The sequence below is a fragment of the Hoplias malabaricus genome, chromosome 15 (assembly GCF_029633855.1).
Source record: "Hoplias malabaricus isolate fHopMal1 chromosome 15, fHopMal1.hap1, whole genome shotgun sequence".
Classification (NCBI taxonomy): domain Eukaryota; kingdom Metazoa; phylum Chordata; class Actinopteri; order Characiformes; family Erythrinidae; genus Hoplias; species Hoplias malabaricus.
The window spans coordinates 1722260-1729113 of record NC_089814.1 but is presented as its reverse complement, the minus strand read 5'-3'; the positions used below and the strand labels follow the sequence as shown (position 1 = coordinate 1729113).

At 43.3% G+C, this 6854-nt stretch overlaps 1 non-coding gene across 1 annotated transcript; it reads right to left on the bottom strand.

The window, feature by feature from the left end:
• Positions 1-225: 225 nt before the first annotated feature.
• Positions 226-390, bottom strand: LOC136668998 (U1 spliceosomal RNA). The gene has a single exon (XR_010795572.1). It is a non-coding gene; the product is annotated as a U1 spliceosomal RNA (small nuclear RNA).
• Between the last annotated feature and the right edge of the window lie 6464 nt (positions 391-6854).

Below are 6854 nucleotides of genomic sequence, written 5' to 3'. Positions count from 1 at the left end.
TTCTTTGATCTTACAGACAACAGGAGGCAACACTGAGTGTTTTTAACACTATGAAGCTATTGCCAGAGGAACATAAAACGTCAGCAAGGTGATGAAATATATGAAATATTTAATTTTATGGGTCACAGAAAATCACACTCTGTACTAAACCATCTCAGCAAGTCTGCACCAACTAAGGCCTTAGTACGCTTTGATAGATAGATAGATAGATAGATAGATAGATACTTTATTGATCCCCAGGGGAAATTAAAGGACTACCAGAAATTATGCAGTCGAGATTCCCACATTTGGGGAATTCGCAAGGGTCAGCTCAGCCGGAGTGCAATGGCTGAGCCTCGCCTTGGGTGAACCACCTTTGTGATCATGGTGTCGCCCCTGCCAGGTAAGTATGAGTGGGTTTGAGTGAGTTGAGAGCTCTGGGCTTGTATTTACGGGCATTATTTTGCTGAGTGTGGAGTGTTGGTTTAGTGTTTGTTGGCAACATTATCCTCCCGAAATGATTCCTTTGAGATATTACTGATTTACCTTCAGGCAGGTAGCAGCATACAGCATGCATTCCCCCTGGCCATAGGATCGAAAAAGCAAAGCATCTATGTATATTTCATTATTCTGGACAAGGAAGCCATTACAGTTAAGTCTGTGAGTGATCTTGAAGCATTTGATGCACAATTCAAGGCCCACTTTGTGTGTGTTGCCTCTTACAGGAAATTGCTGCACAAAATGTAGACCTTAGCAGAAACAACAGTTTTCCACATTGATGTGAGCAAGGCCAAAGTGAACCCCAGATTAACTGAGCTTCAAAATAAATGACACGAGATTAGGATAAAGGCACAGCACTAAAGAGACATCTTCTTAGAACACAGAAACGTTTGAAACGTTCATTTCAAACTCATATTTTACAAATAAATGGGGAGCTGTGAAGCCAGAGGAGAAAATACTTGGACCTAGTATTAATAACTTCCACAGGTTTGATACTGATCAATTTTCTTACATATTCTGTAAATACTGTTTTTGTTTTTTCAGTTTCTTGCTCTTTATATTAATGTGCAGATCAGCAGGACTGTTGTTGATATAACAGATAAAAAAAAAAAAACATAAAAAATACATTCCTCATAGGTCAACCTCCCTAGTTTACATTTACAGCATTAAGCAGACGCTTGCTCCAAAGCAACTTACAGAAGTGCTATGCGTTCATTCAGAGATTGTATCCTAAAAATACAAATCCCGTGTCCTGTCTTGTGTCTAAGCACAAACAGTATCTTTAAACAGAGATGCTCTTGTTCTTTTCTCCAATTACAATTTCAACTTTTTAAAGTTTGCGTGACCAATTCCAGTTTTGATTAATTTCTCTCTTTCTAAGAATTATGAAAACATGTAAAAATATTTTGTTAAACATTTCTTTTAATGAAAACTACTTAAATAAAAACATGCATAAGTAGGTTTAAAGGCAATGCCTACAATTCTGGAGAACTGCAGGCTTCTCTGGTTTGCCAATGTTCAAAAGCTTATTTTTAATGTGAAGCGGTGTGAGTGAGTAAGAAGCGACTGTATCTTTTAAGGTGGAGCGGTGTGTGTGAGTAAGAAGCGACTGTATCTTTTAAGGTGGAGCTGTGTGTGTGAGTAAGAAGCGACTGTATCTTTTAAGGTGGAGCGGTGTGTGTGAGTAAGAAGCGACTGTATCTTTTAAGGTGGAGCGGTGTGTGTGAGTAAGAAGCGACTGTATCTTTTAAGGTGGAGCGGTGTGTGTGAGTAAGAAGCGACTGTATCTTTTAATGTGGAGCGGTGTGTGTGTGTGTGTAAGAAGCGACTGTATCTTTTAAGGTGGAGCGCTGTGTGTGAGTAAGAAGTGACTGTATCTTTTAAGGTGGAGCTGTGTGTGTGAGTAAGAAGCGACTGTATCTTTTAAGGTGGAGCGGTGTGTGTGAGTAAGAAGCGACTGTATCTTTTAAGGTGGAGCGGTGTGTGTGAGTAAGAAGCGACTGTATCTTTTAATGTGGAGCGGTGTGTGTGAGTAAGAAGCGACTGTGTCTTAAGGTGGAGTGGTGTGTGTGAGTTAGAAGCGACTGTGTCTTAAGGTGGAGTGGTGTGTGTGAGTTAGAATCGACTGTGTCTTAAGGTGGAGTGGTGTGTGTGAGTTAGAATCGACTGTATCTTAAGGTGGAGTGGTGTGTGTGAGTAAGAAGCGACTGTATCTTAAAGTGCAGTGGTGTGTGTGAGTAAGAAGCGACTGTGTCTTAAGGTGGAGTGGTGTGTGTGAGTTAGAATCGACTGTATGTTTTAATGTGGAGTGGTGTGTGTGAGTTAGAATCGACTGTATGTTTTAATGTGGAGTGGTGTGTGTGAGTTAGAAGCGACTGCATCTTTTAAGGTGGAGTGGTGTGTGTGAGTAAGAAGCGACTGCATCTTTTAAGGTGGAGCGGTGTGTGTGTGTAAGAAGCAACTGTATCTTTTAATGTGGAGCGGTGTGTGTGAGTAAGAAGCGACTGTATCTTTTAATGTGGAGCGGTGTGTGTGAGTAAGAAGTGACTGTATCTTTTAAGGTGGAGCGGTGTGTGTGAGTAAGAAGCTACTGTTATCTTTTAAGGTGGAGCGGTGTGTGTGAGTAAGAAGTGACTGTATCTTTTAAGGTGGAGCTGTGTGTGAGTAAGAAGCGACTGTATCTTTTAATGTGGAGCGGTGTGTGTGAGTAAGAAGCGACTGTATCTTTTAAGGTGGAGCGGTGTGTGTGAGTAAGAAGCGACTGTATCTTTTAATGTGGAGCTGTGTGTGTGAGTAAGAAGCGACTGTATCTTTTAAGGTGGAGCTGTGTGTGTGAGTAAGAAGCGACTGTATCTTTTAAGGTGGAGCGGTGTGTGTGAGTAAGAAGCGACTGTATCTTTTAATGTAGAGCTGTGAGTGTGAGTAAGAAGCGACTGTATCTTTTAATGTGGAGCGGTGTGTGTGAGTTAGAAGCGACTGTGTCTTAAGGTGGAGTGGTGTGTGTGAGTTAGAAGCGACTGTGTCTTAAGGTGGAGTGGTGTGTGTGAGTTAGAATCGACTGTATCTTAAGGTGGAGTGGTGTGTGTGAGTAAGAAGCGACTGTATCTTAAAGTGCAGTGGTGTGTGTGAGTAAGAAGCGACTGTGTCTTAAGGTGGAGTGGTGTGTGTGAGTTAGAATCGACTGTATGTTTTAATGTGGAGTGGTGTGTGTGAGTTAGAAGCGACTGCATCTTTTAAGGTGGAGTGGTGTGTGTGAGTAAGAAGCGACTGCATCTTTTAAGGTGGAGCGGTGTGTGTGAGTAAGAAGCGACTGTATCTTTTAAGGTGGCGTGGTGTGTGTGAGTAAGAAGCGACTGTATCTTTTAAGGTGGAGCGGTGTGTGTGAGTAAGAAGCGACTGTATCTTTTAATGTGGAGCGGTGTGTGTGAGTAAGAAGTGACTGTATCTTTTAAGGTGGAGCGGTGTGTGTGAGTAAGAAGCTACTGTTATCTTTTAAGGTGGAGCGGTGTGTGTGAGTAAGAAGTGACTGTATCTTTTAAGGTGGAGCTGTGTGTGTGAGTAAGAAGCGACTGTATCTTTTAATGTGGAGCGGTGTGTGTGAGTAAGAAGCGACCGTATCTTTTAAGGTGGAGCGGTGTGTGTGAGTAAGAAGCGACTGTATCTTTTAAGGTGGAGCGGTGTGTGTGAGTAAGAAGCGACTGTATCTTTTAATGTGGAGCTGTGTGTGTGAGTAAGAAGCGACTGTATCTTTTAAGGTGGAGCTGTGTGTGTGAGTAAGAAGCGACTGTATCTTTTAAGGTGGAGCGGTGTGTGTGAGTAAGAAGCGACTGTATCTTTTAAGGTGGAGCTGTGTGTGTGAGTAAGAAGCGACTGTATCTTTTAAGGTGGAGCGGTGTGTGTGAGTAAGAAGCGACTGTATCTTTTAAGGTGGAGCGGTGTGTGTGAGTAAGAAGCGACTGTATCTTTTAAGGTGGAGCGGTGTGTGTGAGTAAGAAGCGACTGTATCTTTTAATGTGGAGCGGTGTGTGTGTGTGTGTAAGAAGCGACTGTATCTTTTAAGGTGGAGCGGTGTGTGTGAGTAAGAAGTGACTGTATCTTTTAAGGTGGAGCTGTGTGTGTGAGTAAGAAGCGACTGTATCTTTTAAGGTGGAGCGGTGTGTGTGAGTAAGAAGCGACTGTATCTTTTAAGGTGGAGCGGTGTGTGTGAGTAAGAAGCGACTGTATCTTTTAATGTGGAGCGGTGTGTGTGAGTAAGAAGCGACTGTGTCTTAAGGTGGAGTGGTGTGTGTGAGTTAGAAGCGACTGTGTCTTAAGGTGGAGTGGTGTGTGTGAGTTAGAATCGACTGTGTCTTAAGGTGGAGTGGTGTGTGTGAGTTAGAATCGACTGTATCTTAAGGTGGAGTGGTGTGTGTGAGTAAGAAGCGACTGTATCTTAAAGTGCAGTGGTGTGTGTGAGTAAGAAGCGACTGTGTCTTAAGGTGGAGTGGTGTGTGTGAGTTAGAATCGACTGTATGTTTTAATGTGGAGTGGTGTGTGTGAGTTAGAATCGACTGTATGTTTTAATGTGGAGTGGTGTGTGTGAGTTAGAAGCGACTGCATCTTTTAAGGTGGAGTGGTGTGTGTGAGTAAGAAGCGACTGCATCTTTTAAGGTGGAGCGGTGTGTGTGTGTAAGAAGCAACTGTATCTTTTAATGTGGAGCGGTGTGTGTGAGTAAGAAGCGACTGTATCTTTTAATGTGGAGCGGTGTGTGTGAGTAAGAAGTGACTGTATCTTTTAAGGTGGAGCGGTGTGTGTGAGTAAGAAGCTACTGTTATCTTTTAAGGTGGAGCGGTGTGTGTGAGTAAGAAGTGACTGTATCTTTTAAGGTGGAGCTGTGTGTGAGTAAGAAGCGACTGTATCTTTTAATGTGGAGCGGTGTGTGTGAGTAAGAAGCGACTGTATCTTTTAAGGTGGAGCGGTGTGTGTGAGTAAGAAGCGACTGTATCTTTTAATGTGGAGCTGTGTGTGTGAGTAAGAAGCGACTGTATCTTTTAAGGTGGAGCTGTGTGTGTGAGTAAGAAGCGACTGTATCTTTTAAGGTGGAGCGGTGTGTGTGAGTAAGAAGCGACTGTATCTTTTAATGTAGAGCTGTGAGTGTGAGTAAGAAGCGACTGTATCTTTTAATGTGGAGCGGTGTGTGTGAGTTAGAAGCGACTGTGTCTTAAGGTGGAGTGGTGTGTGTGAGTTAGAAGCGACTGTGTCTTAAGGTGGAGTGGTGTGTGTGAGTTAGAATCGACTGTATCTTAAGGTGGAGTGGTGTGTGTGAGTAAGAAGCGACTGTATCTTAAGGTGGAGTGGTGTGTGTGAGTTAGAATCGACTGTATGTTTTAATGTGGAGTGGTGTGTGTGAGTTAGAAGCGACTGTGTCTTAAGGTGGAGTGGTGTGTGTGAGTTAGAATCGACTGTATGTTTTAATGTGGAGTGGTGTGTGTGAGTTAGAAGCGACTGCATCTTTTAAGGTGGAGTGGTGTGTGTGAGTAAGAAGCGACTGCATCTTTTAAGGTGGAGCGGTGTGTGTGAGTAAGAAGCGACTGTATCTTTTAAGGTGGCGTGGTGTGTGTGAGTAAGAAGCGACTGTATCTTTTAAGGTGGAGCGGTGTGTGTGAGTAAGAAGCGACTGTATCTTTTAATGTGGAGCGGTGTGTGTGAGTAAGAAGTGACTGTATCTTTTAAGGTGGAGCGGTGTGTGTGAGTAAGAAGCTACTGTTATCTTTTAAGGTGGAGCGGTGTGTGTGAGTAAGAAGTGACTGTATCTTTTAAGGTGGAGCTGTGTGTGTGAGTAAGAAGCGACTGTATCTTTTAATGTGGAGCGGTGTGTGTGAGTAAGAAGCGACTGTATCTTTTAAGGTGGAGCGGTGTGTGTGAGTAAGAAGCGACTGTATCTTTTAAGGTGGAGCGGTGTGTGTGAGTAAGAAGCGACTGTATCTTTTAATGTGGAGCTGTGTGTGTGAGTAAGAAGCGACTGTATCTTTTAAGGTGGAGCTGTGTGTGTGAGTAAGAAGCGACTGTATCTTTTAAGGTGGAGCGGTGTGTGTGAGTAAGAAGCGACTGTATCTTTTAATGTGGAGCTGTGAGTGTGAGTAAGAAGCGACTGTATCTTTTAATGTGGAGCGGTGTGTGTGAGTAAGAAGCGACTGTGTCTTAAGGTGGAGTGGTGTGTGTGAGTAAGAAGCGACTGTGTCTTAAGGTGGAGTGGTGTGTGTGAGTAAGAAGCGACTGTGTCTTAAGGTGGAGTGGTGTGTGTGAGTAAGAAGCGACTGTATCTTAAAGTGCAGTGGTGTGTGTGAGTAGGAAGCGACTGCATCTTTTAAGGTGGAGTGGTGTGTGTGAGTAAGAAGCGACTGCATCTTTTAAGGTGGAGCGGTGTGTGTGAGTAAGAAGCGACTGTATCTTTTAAGGTGGAGTGGTGTGTGTGAGTAAGAAGCGACTGTATCTTTTAAGGTGGAGCGGTGTGTGTGAGTAAGAAGCGACTGTGTCTTAAGGTGGAGTGGTGTGTGTGAGTTAGAATCGACTGTATGTTTTAATGTGGAGTGGTGTGTGTGAGTTAGTATCGACTGTATGTTTTAATGTGGAGTGGTGTGTGTGAGTTAGAAGCGACTGCATCTTTTAAGGTGGAGTGGTGTGTGTGAGTAAGAAGCGACTGTATATTTTAAGGTGGAGCGGTGTGTGTGAGTAAGAAGCGACTGTATCTTTTAAGGTGGAGTGGTGTGTGTGAGTAAGAAGCGACTGTATCTTTTAAGGTGGAGCGGTGTGTGTGAGTAAGAAGTGACTGTATCTTTTAAGGTGGAGCGGTGTGTGTGAGTAAGAAGCTACTGTTATCTTTTAAGGTAGAGCG